Genomic DNA, 17,628 nt, shown 5'->3' with positions numbered 1-17,628 from the left:
ATATAGCCTTCTCTCCATGTGTTACCTTAAAAATGAAACTTAAATGATTTTTTTTTAATCAGTTGCTTAATGTCAGATTCCGAAGCGTGTCTGGCTGATTTTAGAATGTGCAAAACAGAAAATTGGTTTCATTAGTAATGCCGCTTGTATAACTTTATTTTGTTTGTATATTAGCATCCAAGCCATAGGTTGGTAACCATTAAAAATTCATTTAAATTAAACTGCATAGCGTTATCGACCGAATCATGTTCAAAAAATACTGGATATTTTGATGTTTAATATTAAAAAAAGAATTACTCCGCGTATTATTAACGAATTTCGCTTAGCCGTAATTAAAATAAAAATGTTTTATTCGTTAAAAATTCAGCAATTCGGATTAAACTAGGCACCGGAAAGTACGATTTATTTGTAAGTGGGAAACTTTGATTTTGTGAAATATATGAATATGTCAAGCGCCATGTATAAGTGAAAAATTGAATAATATATATGCTATATGCATTTTTTATTTAGGGCTATAAATCAAATTTTACGCTGACTCAAAATAAAAACACGGCTTTAATATATTTTGCCATTTTGCTAGAGTTCTAATTTAAAAATATACATTTTGGAAAATTCGGGTATGCGTGCATTGATATTAAATTTAACGCATCTCGGAATTTTAGTGAAAGGCTGTTAATGATATTCCGAAGAAGTACAGTATCTGATGACGTTTTTACGTAAAACGACGTTCAATTATGTCGGTCAAGATGATGTTGTCAAGACATTTTAGATAGACACCTATGTTACTTGCGCTCATAATTTCTTAATTATATTCACTCTCGGTTAAACAATATAAGTTAAAATTTCCTTTTTAACTGACGAAAGAGCTATTAAAAATACGCAGTTGCGATGAGCCCCATTTAGCGTTTTCGGATAATTTTTGAATTTAATAACTCTTTCACATTTACAAATTATATAGTCTGTATAATTAACTTTTACGTATTCAAAATAATTGAATTTATTTAAAGAGACGAGGAGATCCTTAGGCGAGTAATTTTCAATATGAATTTAGACTATAATCTCTTGTGTTTAATTACTATTATCGACCATTTTGACCGCATTGTCATCATGCTTCTTGCTTGACAAGAAGGACACAAGCATCCCAATGCATGTCGTAAGAAAGAGGGTTTTCCTCGACCATTTACGATTAATGAGGTTTTTATCATTATCATCACCATTTTCTTTGCCTTCTCCTGTTTCTTCATTAACAACATCGTCTGGAGAGTATATGTATTATCCATGTGTAAAATTTTGTGAACTATCCTAAATATGCTTAAATTTTTTTGTCAATTTATCAAAGATCGAAGAAATTGGTTGGTTTGCTTAAAGAGTTCCCTCACGTGAAGCTTAATAATGCCACAATTAGTCTTGCGAAAAAGGATAAAGAAACTTTCAAAACTGTTAGTTATCGACCTAACTAAGGTGAAAAGCTGTAGACAGTAAATGGCAGCATTGATATTCCTATTTAGAAACCACATCAATTAAACTCTTGTTGCTACCGAAGAGTATAAATTTAAACTACTTCTAACCCACTTATATTCATATTCCATTTTAAATGGGTATTAAGACAGGATTTTTTTTACATATTTGGTTTGTTCTGTTGACTCACTACTGTCGACCATATTGACGATATAAATAAATAAATAAATTAAATAAATCAATAACGCTTTTATTCAAGTATCTCTTTGTACATACAATGCAAAAACATATGTACGCTCACATCATATGCATAAGAATAGCGCAACTGGCGAAGTTTAGCCTCCTGGTCATTCTTCCACTTATTCCACACCATTATTTAAATGTTAACAGAGAAAGTCCATTAATGTATATAAATAATAAGAGCATTTTGAAAATTAGGAAAAAGTCATTTTTTGACTTAGTTTTTGAGCCCAATTTTTAAGAGCTTTATCATTAAACGCTATACTAAGGACTAAATTTAATTTTATATAGGTTCTAGAATTTCATATGAAATGGTTTGAAGACAGATAATCATAGTCACATTCATATATTAAAACAGTAAAATAAGTACTTTATAATTATGCTAGAAATGTTATATAATAATTTCAAGGAAATAAATAAATAAATAAATAACGCCTTCATTCACGTATTTCTTTGTACATACAATGCAAAAACATATGAAAATGTACACTCACATCATATGCACAAGAATAGTGCAACTGGCGAAGTTTAGCCTCCTGGCCATTCTTCCACTCAACCAATTCTCCGGATATTAAGTTCACCATCTTTAAATGTTAGCAGAGTAAGTCCAAAAGAATACTTTTAAGAGATGACACTGAGGATAAAACAGTTTTAACCAACCATAATAATATAACAATGCAGTACATATATACATACAATATATCTGTCACTAAACAAGTCCTAAAAATCTACTGCACATCTAATAAATACCTCTTGTACTTGACCTTAAATAACAGTATTGCATACCTTAAATTGAAGAGGTAAATTATTATACAAGTTAACACAATTATAACTGAAACTCTTTTTAAAAAAAGAAGTTCTGTGTTGTGGCATTGTTAAATAATTTTTATTTCGTAAAGTACGATTATGCACAGCCTCCCTATAAATTAGTTTCTTAAACAAATATACTGGTTGTTGACACATATTTAGTTTTCTAGAAAATGGAGTCAAGTTAAAATTATACCAGTTATCACACTTAAGCAAATCTACAGCATGTATTTTAAACGTATTGTATCCGTTTTTTATTTACAACATGTAAGAATGGATAATATACTATGAAACAATAAATAGACATAATAAGTGACTCACACAATTTTTTTCTGGTTTTAAAATTTAAAAGTTGTCTGCTAGCATATAAAAGCTTCATTCTCACATAACTTCTTTTTAGTAAAGATTTTAAATGTTGTTCAAAATTAACCCCTTACCGCATACTGTGCCAAATTTGGAACATGTTTTTTAAACCTAATTTTTAAACAGGCATTGTGGTTTTATGCCGCGACCGCAATTTGTCCCATATTTGGCACCTTCGCTTCTTTATTTTCAATTAATATTGTCGTCGACTAGCGCTTATTTTATGAATTAGGTCAGATCTTGTTTAGCCGCCGGCATCCACGTGTTACAACGTTTATTTACAAAGTTGAAGTGATCATAAAACACATAAAAATCTTTTTTTTTTTGTTTGTAAAATTATCTGTTTTGGTAAGTATTTATTCATGTGATCTGGGTATAATTACGCCCTTCAATGCATATAGTTGTTAATTTATTTACTTGTACCATATTTGACGGAACTTGCAGTAAAGGAAAAAAATCATTTATTTTTTCAGATGGATCCAAAACGGTTTTACGGTACCAAAACTGTTGATAATCCAAATCAAAGTGGTAGTGAAGATGAAAATTTGTCAGACGACAACCTTTACCAAAGCAGAACACTATTTTCTAAAGTTTTATTGAAAGAGTCCAGCGAAGATGAACAGATTGAGAGAGAAGTTGAGGATGTCAAAATTTGTGAAACCGATTATTCTGATAATGAAGATGATGCTCCCCTTTTAACCCTAGCTGCAGCGTACAAGAAAAAGAAAACAAACAAGATGGTTCTTGAATGGGAAAAAAACATATGTAGGTAGCCGAGGGAGACAAATTATTCAAAGGAACTGAATTTTTAGGAATCGATATTTTGAATTTTGATGGTACTTTTGATTTTTTCAAGTTTTTTTTTTACTGATGAAATATTGGTGTATATAGCGGAACAGACTAATTTATATGCTATCCAATATAGGCCTGAAAAATCAGCAAGGAAGAAATAAATATTTTTATTGGAATTTGCATATACATGTCTGTAGCACACCTGCCATCTACTAGAACTTATTGGAGCAGTACCTTGGGTATTATTGCAATAACCGAAGCTATGACATGCAATAGATTTGAAGAAATAAAACGTTTTATTCACTTCAATGATAACACAAAGCAGCAACACAATCGTGATGAACCTGACTATGATAAGCTTTTCAAAATCCGTGCCTTTTTAGAAAAAATGCGAGAAAGATACTTACTTGTTCGATACAGTTGACGAACAAATTATTCCTACAAAAGCTCGATTAACCCTAAAGCAATATAACCCAAAAAAACCTCATAAATGGGGTTACAAAGTATTTGTACTAAGTGGAGTATCAGGCTTCAGCTATGATTTTGATTTCTTTTTTAGACCAACTAAGTTACAGGCTCATTAACCAGATCTTGGAGCAAGTAGTAGTAATGATGTTGTAGTAAAACTGACAGAGTCAGTTCCAATAAATCAAAATTACAAAGTTTTTTTTGATAATTGGTTTGCGAGCCTTCCACTACTTGTTTATCTCAGCAAAGAGGGCATTTTGCCTCTTGGTACTGGTCGCAAAAATCGAATTCCAGATTTTCATTTTCCTAAGGAATCTGCAATGAAAAAAAAAGGAAGGGGCACGGTTGCTGAAAAAGTGGCTCGAGTGGATGATAAAGATGTGTTTGTAGTTTCGTGGTTTGATAATAAAATAGTTATTACAGTATCAAACTATGTAGGCAGGCAACCTATTTCTGAAGTGCAGAGATTTTGTAGAAAGGAAAAAAAGCACAATATGATCCCTCGTCCAAAGTATATAGAAGTATACAATAATTATATGGGCGGTGTGGATCTTTTGGATTCCATGCTAGGCAATTATAGGATACTAATAAGATCAAAAAAATTTTACCTAAGAATTTTTTTTCATTTCCTCGACATGTTATGTTGTAACAGTTGGATATTATGTAGAAGATCGGTCATAAGTACGAATTCTGACGGATGTTATTTGCCACTGGCTGAGTTCAAACTTGGATTGGCGGAAATTCTAACAAGATCTAATGTAATATCAAGAAAGCAGGGCAGACCTAGTTGCGCACTTTAGCCACAACTAGAATTAAAAAAAAGGAAATATCATTTTGCGCAAATACCAGCCCAAGAAATTCGTCGCGATAATGTGGGCCATCTTCCTGAGTGGTATGAAGATCGCCAGAGATGCAAATTTCCTGAGTGTAAGGGTAAAACCCAAATTACATGTGAAAAGTGTAATATCAGGTTATGTTTAAATAAAGATCGAAATTGTTGTCGCCGTTTTCACGTGGAATAATTAAATATTCTTAAGGTTTATATTTAGTTTAAATATTTTTTGATGTATTTATAATGTTTTTGAATAAATACATTTTCTGGTAATTTTTTTATTTTCTTTCTTATGGAAAAATTTGTGCCAAATTTGGCACATGTCAAAAATGTAATTTTTTCTCAAAAACAAAACATTATTAATTTTTTTAAATATTTTTCTACTTAATCTTGCGGCATAAACTATCACATATATTTTTTTTTTTCAACTTAAAATAAAAAATCATGCAGTAAGGGGTTAAGCTGTCCATCTATACACAAACCCAAATTTTTACCGTTGTTAGCAAAAGTCAACCGAGTATTTTCAATCTAAATATAAAGTTGATTCATGAGTATGCCTCGTTTCTTTTCAGAACAAAACAGTAACATTGTAGTTTTTGCAGGATTAATTGTCAGATTAAGTTCTGTTGAGTGTAGCAAAACCTTAGATAAATCTGAATTTAAAATTTCAGCAGCATTATCAGGACAGTCTAGATTAAACTGAAGTAATAATTGTGTATCATCTGCATATGCTTGCATGTGCGTTGATACAATAGAAAACATATCTGCAGTATAAATAACATACAACAAAGGGACAAGTATGGAGCCTTGTGGCACTCTGAAATAATGTTTCTACTCTGCGATGTCTCACCATTTATCCTAACTACCTGCCTTCGACCTGTTAAATATGACCTAAAAAACAGTATTTCAAAGTATTGTCATCATTTTCCTTGGCTCCTTCTCTCCTACTTTTTCCTTGAAAGCATCGAAGGTGGAGAAATGAAGTCATAAGTATCCTAATAGATTTTATATGAGGAGGATGGATTTTTTATTTTATGAGGAGTATTAAAATAATAATTTTCTATGATCTTATCTGTTAAATGATTTCTACCGATACCGAAGGAAACGTCGATGACGATATAGTCAGAGTGCTACATAGTCATCAATGTTTCCCTAGCTTTTTTGCTTTTCTCCTTCTTCTATATTAGTTCATTTTTCATCTTAATTTTTTCCAAAACATGTTTTCATTTTATCTCAAGTTTCTCCATTAGTTTACTGTTACGTAAGGGATTGAGGACGAATATGCAAAAGAGAAGTATGAGGAGTGTGTTTGAATTGCCTATGGTGTTGAATCAATCAAGATTCGGATTTATTACCGATGATTTTGTGACATCATCATCGATTTCTTTGTCTTCTTTTTCATTATTTTCTGTTTTTTTTTTAATTTTTCTTTTTTAAGAACATCATCCGAAGATGGAGTCACCAGGATCCAAATGAAGTTGCTATTTTTGTTAGGTATTTCGCTTGGAGCTTTTATTTTCTTTACTTCAACCGTGTATTCACTAAATAGATATCACTCCTCTGCAAAGCGTGAGCGTCCTATTTACTATTTTCTCTTTCTATTCATTTGGAAGAGATAGCCAGTTTAATTTTTTATTCTATTTAGCCTTAATGAACAATTTTGAAACTTTTTTTCAATATCAACTGACTCGATCGATAACTTAGGGCAAAGCTGCACAAGGTAAAAGGTAAAAGAAATAACATAATGGATTATCGACCAATCAGCCTATTAAATAGTTTGAGTAAAGTATTTGAGAAAGTTATTTATAAATCAATTTTAGCGTATGAGAGATTTGAATCTATCAGCATGTAGTTTTTCCTGATAGATCTACAGTTACATCTGCATTTATCTCTGAGTATGTCATATGCAATTTTAAACAAACAACAGAGATCACCAATAGACCATAAAAGGCGAGATTCCACTAACAACATACATAATCATTTAATTAACAGCTATATAAAAAATATAATATGGTCCTGCTAGCGTGTTCACCTTAATTACACAACCACCTTTTACCATCTCTTATTACATTTTATTGCTATTTCCCCGGAGTGTTACGTGTACTGTCGCTAATTTATCCAACAAACCGGCATCCTTACACGCGCCGCCCATTAATTCATCCTTTCGGACATAATTTCATTTATTTTCTCGCATGTGTTCCAAATATTTCCGCGACCCACCCTTTCCCCTCCCCTCCCATGCCCTTTCAACATTTTTCGTACACACCATTTACAACGCTTGATAACGTCACCGCGATTTAATGTTTAAAATGTAAGTCTTCATCAGCAATTTCCGCCCTTAACGGCTTATTTTTTCGGGACCACGGCGCGAATAAAAATGAGGTAATTTCTGTTATGAATAGTGAGAGACCGGCATGGAAATTACAGTTAATGGGGTTTATCTAATTAACATTCTAAAGTGTTGTATAACGCGCTCTATATTTGGTAATACTGAAGAACACGTCAATGGATGGTGACGGCAAAATTCTCGGCTAAGTTGTTTTTGTAGTTCTAATTGTATGCAAATTAGATTTTTGTTTGTTGGTTTAATACACCAAGGACGATATGGTTATTCTATTCAATTTTAGATAGTTTATAGGACTTAGAACTTAATTCCATTAGGTCCCTTAAGTTTCTAAAAGAGCCAGTTGTAACTAACCTTTAGCACCTGGAATAAGTATTTAATTTACTTTAAGGCATTGTTAGTATTGTGTTCAAAATGTTCATCAAACAACGATTTTTCGTCAAATAGCACCAACTGAGTTTAAATTATAATTGAAAATTATTTTATTGTGATTTCGTTTGAGTGAGGTGTTTAGTCTTCAAGAATTGATTTTGTGTAACATTGGTAAATAATTTCGCTTGCTTATTGACGATTGTCACCGTTTCTTTGCTGGTTTTTTAACATTCGTTCGTAACAAAATGGCTAAAACAAAAGAGTTATCGGTAGAAGCAAAAGGTATTATCATTGGACTTCATAAGGCTGGAAAGACTAACCGTCAAATTTCGACGGATTTGGGAATTCCAAGGCGGACTGTCGATTATAATGTTAGGAAATTCACTAGAGATGGGACTATTAGCAACAAACCTCCATCGGGAAGGCCAAAGGCACCAAGTTCAAAGGAGGATTTAAATATTATAATTACAAGCAAATGCAGTAGACGCCTTACCGCCCCTGAAATCACGGCAAAAATCAACAAGGAGCGTAAAAAAGCGCTCAGTGTTTCGACAGTAAAACGGCGACTTTTATAATGCTGGTCTTAAAGGACGTTTAGTTGTATCAAAACCGCTACTGAAGGATGTTAATAAGAAGAAAAGACTTGAGTGGGCCCAATCACACAAAGAATGGACCATTGATGACTGGAAGAAAGTTCTCTGGAGTGACGAGTCGAAATTCGATGTTTTTGGAACGAAGAGGCGAGTTTTTGTTCGCCGTTATGCCAATGAAAGGGTCGCTGAAACTGTACAGTTGTCTCAGTTAAACACGGTGGTGGTTCGGTGATGGTGTGGGGTTATTTCGGAGGATCTGCAGTGGGAGATCTAATTAGAATAGAGGAAATTCTTCGAAAAGAGGGTTACAAAACAATTTTGTGTGACAATGTACTTCCTTCTGGTACTGGAATAATTGGAGAAAACTTCATCTTTCCACAATGACCCCAAGCACACGTCGAAATTGTGCAAGCATTATTTAGGTCAATTACAAAGGCAACATCTTCTGGAAAGTTATGGTATGGCCCCCACAATCACCGGACCTCAATCCTATCGAATTACTGTGGGATGAACTGGATAGACAAGTGTGAAAATCATGCCCCACATCAAAAGAAGGCTTGTGGAGGATTGGCACAAGATACCTCAGGAAACTTTGGACAAATTAATTAGAAGACTACCGAAACTCTGTGAAGCTGTTATTAAAAATCGAGGCGGACATGCAGATGAATCCAAAATTTGATTTTCTTAAATTTAATTAATTGAAAAATGTATTGTTTATATTCATTTTGTTATAAATAAACCGTTTCATAAGAATAACTGATGGGTTTATTATTTTTTTAGTTATAACTTTAAAACAGTCATATATGTGCATATACTTTTGAGCGGTAGTGTAACTATATTACTGCATCTCCATTATTTAGTGTGGAAGAAATAGATCATAAATTCCTTGTAAGTGGTCATTTCTATTTACCATGCGATCAAGATTTCGGAATCAGAGAAAAAGATAAGAAATTCCATGTACATATCTTTATACCTTAAAACTGGCATACAGTCATAAGACATGCTAGAAAAAAATCCGTTTACCATAATAGAAATGGATAAGTCAAGATGTTTTTCTACTAAGGAACTTAAAAGTAACATATTAAACAGAAAAGCATCTGAAACAAAAACAAAGGTGGAGTGTCTCAAAATCCAATGGTTAAGGTTTAGAAAAAAATTTCTCAATACTATTCAGTATAAGTACTCGAATAATAAAGAGGTTTATTTTAACACAGTAGATCTGTTTCCAAGGAAATTAAGAATCTGCCCCTTTTATCCCAAATGGTAATGCCATTAATGCAGCTAAAAAGAAAGATCTCCTTGACTTTATGGAATTCATCCCTCCTATATACCAAATTTTTTATAAAAATCTGAGTCATCCGCTCAAGCAACTGGAGGTGAAGTAATTGGCCCAATTGAGGAAGAAGAAACTTTACCTATTTAATAACTACCTACTTAATAAAAAAATAAAGTTTCTATTTTTTTTTAAATTTATTCCCGTGACAATACGAGTAATAAAGTTTTTGACGGAATACTTATTATAGCTAATATTATATATTATATTAAGTTACAGTAACCCATTCAAAAACCCAATCTATTTTAAAAGCAGAGTGGACTAACCCACATAGAAAAATCGAATATTAGCTAACACTCAAGAACATTCAATTAATTCGAACTACAAAAATGTCCTTTTAAAAGGGTTTTGCGCACTTACATTTTCGTATTTTTTTTTAAACCTATTTTTTAGCACTTAATAATATTGGGGTTAGTCCGTTGTTGCACTCATAGCCTCTATATGCTTCCTTCGATATTTTATCCCTTAATACAATGTCAGGTATAAATCACCTGTCACGGTAGTAGGTTGTTTTGGGTGAAGTCCTGATGGACAACAGCACTGACTTGGCTATAAATATTAATTTTATTAGTGCGAGGTTTCCTCATGGTAGTCACTAGGTCTGTTTTTGTCCAAGAAAAAACCGTATATTCTCATCAATTCGTTCACGCCTATCATTTCTGCACTTTAAATCTCTTCTTGCCGACCCAGCATATTTAATTTAATCTTTTGAAAAGTAAAATATATATATACTATTATTATTATGCACAATAGCTCCTTTGGCTGTGCACTATACCAAAATTCAAGGATATGCTTGGTGCAGCAAGTCATTCTTGGAAAGTTTTAGAACTGATGTTTACAGGCATTGAAGATTTCAATGAACTTCCATCCAAAAATGATTCATTCCAAATTTCATGAATTCTTGAGAGTGTCTGAAGACTTTAACATCAGTTATAATCCCATTAGGAAACCAAGAATTTGGTTTCCAATAGCTATAAGGTACTATCAAGTAGATGCAGTATTATGCCTGGAAAATGGTTTTAAATACCTGGAAGAATTAATTGGTTTTTAATAGTTTCAAAGGAATGCTTATTAAAAAAAAATGTTCAAATGCTTGAAATAAAATGGAAATAACTATAAATACCATATACAGAATAAGATGCTGATCCTAAAGGATGTTATTCTTAGATGATTTTTAAGTTTTGTCATAAACTCGTTAACTTTTGAGCTACAGAGTGTTGAAAGTTTTCATACTTAAAACCAAATTTGGGACATCCTGTATCAAATTTTTTTAAACTATTTAAGATTAAATTACCGCTAGACCATCCATAATTAGAGGTGCTATACTGTAATGGTAAAATAATGTACATATAGCGAAGAAATAGTCCATACTTGCAGTGGTGTCGTAGATTAAGGTAAAATGTAAATCCTACAGTCTTCCTCCACTCTTTGGTCTGGTAAGAAAAAAAGAACTTTTTCTTTTTTTCTCTTTTGTAAAGTTGTTACTTATCTTTTTAGTTAAGGACAAGGTGGACTTAAACAATTCAGTGAGACATTTGAAGTGGACTGTATTTGTGTGATTAAAAGTAAATGTGGAATGGTCGAAAAACCAGCCTTTAAAGATCCTTACCTTAAGGTGTCTGTATCCAGCTTCAGCAGGCCTGCTTTGGACTTCTTGGGTCTTCTAATTCGGGTTGAATCACTAAGAGTGGTTGCGGGTTTGATAAGTAAATCACGATCTGTGATGCGGTAAGATTAAGACAACAGTTGCGGAAATAAACGTATAGATCACGACACTGGGATCAATGCGCGATGATAAAGTGCTAACAAGGAAGTCGTCTTCTCTCTGGTCTCCGTTCAGCACAAACCAAAGGAATTTAGAAATTTAAAGGCTATCGTACACGCGCAGATTTGTTGTTGTTAAGACTTAATATAAAAATATTAATTAAATTGGTTATAATAAAAGGAGAAAATTAAATTAAATTAAATGGTAGTTTTAATTTGGAGAGAAAAACAAAAAAATATTATAAAAAGAAAAAAATTTAAACTATTTGGAGGTTCACAAACTAAATGTGGACGGACCAACTTGTTTATTAAAAAGTTTAAAATTGGTATCAGTTATACAGTTATACACCCCAGGGTTTGAGTCTTTATTGAGCCTTTTATTTTTAATATTATTTATTTCTAAATAAAAAATTAAATAAAAATGATAATAAATTAAAGGTGTTTTGACATGGACTCAAACCTTGGGGTGTATATCTAACTAATACCAATTTTAAACTTTTTATCCCCTGATGATGGATACCGCTGTGTCCGAAACATGTGAGGAATTTTGAAAAACGATTTGAATGATGTTTAATAAACAAGTGGAGGGAGACTGCAGGATGTACATAGGTTTATAAAACAAATAAATTAATTTTTTTTACTAATAAATTGACCATGCATAAAAATGTTTTTATTTTACCAAAAAAACAGTGGCGTACATAATATTTTTAGTATAATTTAGGCTCCACTGATATAGAGGCGCCACTGGTTAAACTTTAAAAAAATGCCCTACGTCAAAAAATGACTGTTGATACTCAAAGGGTGTGTGCTAAATTTTATAAACAACTAAAGTTGTGATGAAGAAGCGATAGTAGCTCAAAAGTTAAAAGGGTTTAGGACATACCTATATGTGAATTTTTCTTCTTAAAATCACTCAAGGATTAGCATGTTATTCTGTAATCTGAGTCCAAAGATATCCGTAAGAAATAAGAAACAGTTTCAAATATCAAGGGAAACCTTAAAACGGTACGGATTTAAATCCTAAAACAGATTAAAAATTATTTTAAATACGTACACGACCATAATTCTGACTACTTTGGAGGAGCTTTAGGTATTATCTTAAGTATGTATTTAAAAATGCCTGGAGTTTTAAATACATACTTAAGATAAAAAAATGTTTAAATATTCCTGAAACATCTAAAAAATTATTTGCAATTGCTCCAAAATCTTATGAAATAATACTTAAGTGTCTGGACAAAAGTCAAAAGTGCTGAAAATGCCTGGAACAAAATAGAAAATATCTCGAAATGGCTGGAATATATAGAAAGACTTAAGTAGAGTCTAAATACACCCATAAGAAATAAAAAACATCAGGAAAAACCTTATAATCTTTCAACTATAATTAAAAAATAGCTCAACAGTCTGGAACATATAAGAAGACTTTAATGGACTGAAAGATGTGAAAAATAAAAATGTTGATGTGTCTTAATTCAACTTGTCCTTTGAATAGATCATTTACTTTTGTGTGATCTTTACATACCTACTACGACTACAAAAATTACTAATTAAAAAATTGTTCTTGACTGGCCTATCTACCTATCGTTTATCGCCCACCTTCTGCCCTAACACCCTGATATATTTACTCTTCTAAAACTCCCTCCATCACCCTCTGATAAACTTGTTCCTGTTTCGCATTGAAGAACAGCCCATCAGTCGGGAATTGCCAGTAGTTCTCTTCTTTGGTGTCGGTGTTGATTTCATCCAAATGCCGCACGTAAATCGTGTTATTTTCCTGGTCTAATTTCATGTTCTACTGTTGTTTAGCGTCAACTGTCCTGACTGGTGACTGTGTTCCAAAAGATCAAGGACTTTTTAAAACAAAAAAAAAAGTTTTGAAATGAGGTTGTATATTACAAAGCTCAGTTACTCACTAGGGAGGTTTCATTTTAGAATTTTAACACGGAGCAATTGCTTAACATAAAAACTAGTTTACTGCTTGTTTTAATATAACACCTCAAACCTTTACAAGCATATTACGTCCACATTTAAAACTCCTTTAATGCTTCCAATATTAATATAATAATATACTTAGCAATTAATGTATAAACAGAAAATAATTCGTAAACAAAAAATCTATCTAAATTGATGCATACTTATCCGCAACCCGATACAATCTTTTCCGTTTTTGGCCACGTGACACACGTTGCACAGGTTCCCTTTGTATTTGGGCAAACAGCTGGTGCCGCATAGAGGGCACTTTTCTTCTGGTTTTCCTCTGTAGATCGGAGTGTACGAGTGACCGCAAAGATTAAACGGGTTGTGTTCGTCGTATTTGGAGTTTCAGTTCGTCGGTTGGTGTAGCATCGCAAGTCTGGAAAAAATAGCAACCATACTATTTTTTATGAGAGTGTAATCATTAGCAAACTTAATGATATGGCATAAAAGCACGTTAAACTTCTGTGTTTAGGTATTTTGTTGTTCACAAAATTATGAGAACATTTTAACTATTCTGAATAAAAAAAAAAACAAATTTGTTAATTAATGAAGCTACAGCAAATTATAGGAAAGAACTGCATCTACACGCAGCAGATGCAGATCAGCTACTCTGACTAACAACACACTATATGCTGACTAGTCAGCAGCAAGTACACAAGCAAACGTTATTTTTCTAGCATTAATCTATCCCAGTTACCTCATCACGTCCATAAAATCAAACGCACTGCCAATCCATAAAAGCGTTCAGCTCTTATTTATGGATATTACGATACAAAAGGCAATTCAACGTTATCAAACAACGTCAGTCAGCAGAAAGGGGTGTCTTATAGGACGCGCCATCCATGTCAAGCCTTCGTTTCAGTGGACAAAGACTTCTTGACTGTTATGACGTCACGGCCTATAAGCCTTTCACCCTCTCTATCCAGGTCAAGAATGCACGGGACGAACGAAAAAAAGGTAAAGAGGAAAATATTGAGAATTAAAGTGAGAGTTGTTTGTGCTGAATATTAGAATTACAATAATGCGTTCCTGTGTGGGATACAAAATAGTTAATAATTATGCATTCCATTAACTTAATTATTTAAAGCCCCTACTTTAAATGATTACCTTTTCTACTCTAATAATTTTTTTCCATGTTTAAAATAGTAAATTGCAGTGGAAAAGACCCATCAAAAACCACTAAAATTTAACTTTATGGCTATCGAAATTGTATGGCTTTTTGCTGAAAACGTTCCATGAAACTTTAAAATTGAAAGTTTATTAAAGCCAGACTTATTATTCAGTTCGGCTGAGAGTGTAAAGAAAATACTGTTTACCCGATCCGTCAATGTAATTGATGTATTTATTGAAAATTATACAGCGAGCCGCGATCGGTCGAAAATACATAATAATTTTGAAATTTGCTGTTTCAATTTTCTGAAATTACTTACGAGCTGAATTCGAAAATATATTAGGTTAGGTAATAATAATGATAATAATAATAATTTAATTTAGGGCTATTTTCCAAAAATCATAAAACCTATTTTTTTTTAAATAATTTTGCTCTACGTTGTAATATTCATCTTTAGTCACAGTAACATTAATCCTTGACTTCCTGGAAGTGGTTTTTTATCCAGAGATTATTTTTTTTCTTTAAAATAAATCTTCAACTGCCTAGAATATATAAATGACTTTCTTATTCCAGGCAATTTAAGTAATTTTTAAAGCAAATTTAATTGTTTTTTTCATTACAGTTACGTGACAGGGATTATTAATAATAAAATGGCATTATACATAAAAAAATGTTCCATTATCTCTTTTAATATGAGTCCAGGCTTAAACCAGTATGATATTGAAAATCCTGAAATAAGTCGAGTTACTGTGGTTATAAATCTAGGAGTTTAGTTTCATTCAAATTTAAAATTTAATAGTAATATTTTCAACATTTCGAAAAAAAAAATCTCCATTATAATAAGATTATATAATGAAATATTTGAATATACTTCTCAAATATGGTTGTGTGTGCAAATATTATTGTTGATGTTAGAGTAATTAAAATTTAATTCCAGGCACTTTTTGACTACTTTAGGTAAAGTGAAAAAAATAAAAAGGAAACTAAGTATTCAATTTTAGGTACGATTTTAATTTGAGAGGCAAAATCGTGTTCACTCCCAGGATCAACTAATGATACATCGATTTTAAGAGTGCCTCCTTGTACCAAAATATCACATACATACATAGAAATGCCTGGAAGTACTTTCAACACTTTTTTGCTTTAAGATTATATAATGAAATAGTTGAATATACTTTTCAAATATGGCTGGCTTTAGAATCTGTGCATATAAATCAAATAGAAAAGATCACAAAAAAATTTCTATGCCATCTTTACGTCATAAATATTAATCCTTATGAAATATGACCAAAGTCAAAGTCCAGGTCAGTAGAGAAATAACAGAGTCAAAGTCCAAGCATATATGAACCTGATTGGAAGGGTCTATAAAGCAATTCCAGAGAATGGGGAATTCCAAATAGCCTGGAAAGGTAGGAAAACTACGAATTTCTATGACGATTACAGTGGAAAGATTCATAGTGCTCTTTCCCAGGTCAACCTGTGAAACCTGGCTTAATTAGATTGAGTTAGAATAGTAAGACTGGAGTGTTTATAACAAATTTTTTATATAGGTGGATCTAAGTTAACCAAATAATCAAAAATTCTTTAATATGGATGTTTATAATAATTTCTTCGCCTTTAATAAAAAGAGAGGCCAGAATAAATATCCTGAACATATCTCTTAAAAATCTTAAAGATCTAATATAATTTAACCTCTTAATAAGGGTGGGATTCCTAACCCTAACTAGGTTAAAACCCCATTTTAGAAAAGTTCTTTATTATTTTTTGTATTTGACTTGTTAAGTATATTATTTTTTTATTACTTTATCCTCTACTGCTTATAGTTTGTCATAATCTTTTAGATCTCGGACTATTTTCTTATTTTGAATATGTTGTTGATATTCACTTTCCAGCTCCATCTTCTCCTTATTGGTAGCCATAGCATACACCATACAGCGATCACATTGATCCTTTTTGAGCTTAAAGAATGAAATATTAAATTCGGTGTTAAATATATCACGGTATTGTCGTAAAGTTGCCACTTGTTGCCCGGAATGATTTTCTTGCATATAAGCTAGATACAATCTATGCATTTTGCAAATTAAGCCCTTCCTCTAAATACTTTTTGTTTGAATTTTTGCGTATGTAGTGAGAAGGTACCACAGGGAACATTTTTATGTGGTCTCTTACGCTAACCAATATGTTTTCATTTAACTTGTGTGGTCTGTTTCCATGCTTTCCTCTTGAGTCTTCTTTTACCATGCTGGTCTCTTCTATTCTACTAAGTTCTATTGTTACCCACTGTTCCGATATTCCGTGCGTATTTAAAAACATTTTTTTACATACTTGCAAGTTTTTTCCCTCGATAAACAACTTATATTTTCTACTAAAATGCCTTCTTGACTCACCCTTTTTACTATACTCTATTTCAGAAGTGTATAGAGCAATAAACTGGGGAATTCCGTTCTGTTTGGCTACATTTCGTGGTAGTTCATAGGCGCATAGATACGTTGATAAGTAGAAAACTTTTATGGAAAACTTTAAATAATATGGATTTTGCCTGGGAAAAGCATAACCGCAAAGCACTTTTACTGGAGAGCGACGAAATTGTTTGTTGGAGACGACAATACTTGAGAAGTATCAAGCAGTACCGCAGGGAGCAAAAGAAAGTTTTTTATCTTGATGAGACGTGGATTAACGAAGGTTATATAGTCCAAAAAATGTGGCAAGACAAAAATATAACCAGTGCTCGCCAAGCTTTCATAGAAGGCCTGTCTACGGGTATTAAAGTACCTTCGGGAAAAGGAAAAAGACTTATAATCACACATATTGGAAGCGAAGAGGGATTTTTAAAAGAAGGTCTGCTAACCTTTGAGTCGACTCGCACAGGAGATTACCATGAAGACATGAACTCAGACGTTTTCGAGGACTATTTTGGTGAAATGATAAAATTTCTTCCGGCTAATTCGGTGGTGGTTATGGATAACGCAAGCTATCATTCACGGCGAATAGAGAAGACGCCAACTTCAAGTTGGAGAAAGCAAGAAATTATCGATTGGCTGACTGCAAAAGGTATTGCGTTTGAAGCAAATTTGATAAAAAAAGAACTGCTGGCAATAGCAAACTTACACAAAACTCGTTTCATGAAATACGCCGTGGAAGATATAGCCGAAAAATATAATATAACTGTACTGCGCT

General features: G+C 32.4%; 2 protein-coding genes across 5 annotated transcripts in view; both read left to right on the top strand.

Annotated features, from left to right (window-relative positions):
* Positions 1-17,628, top strand: part of LOC126740003 (neurocalcin homolog) — a 185,589-nt gene that overhangs the window by 74,099 nt on the left and 93,862 nt on the right. The gene's annotated exons all lie outside the window — the stretch shown is intronic.
* Positions 1-17,628, top strand: part of LOC126740004 (neuronal calcium sensor 2) — a 164,480-nt gene that overhangs the window by 73,808 nt on the left and 73,044 nt on the right. The window lies entirely within an intron of this gene.

This window comes from Anthonomus grandis, chromosome 8 (assembly GCF_022605725.1).
Source record: "Anthonomus grandis grandis chromosome 8, icAntGran1.3, whole genome shotgun sequence".
NCBI classification, from domain to species: domain Eukaryota; kingdom Metazoa; phylum Arthropoda; class Insecta; order Coleoptera; family Curculionidae; genus Anthonomus; species Anthonomus grandis.
Note: the sequence above shows the minus strand (reverse complement) of the source record. Positions and strands in the feature narration are given on the sequence as shown.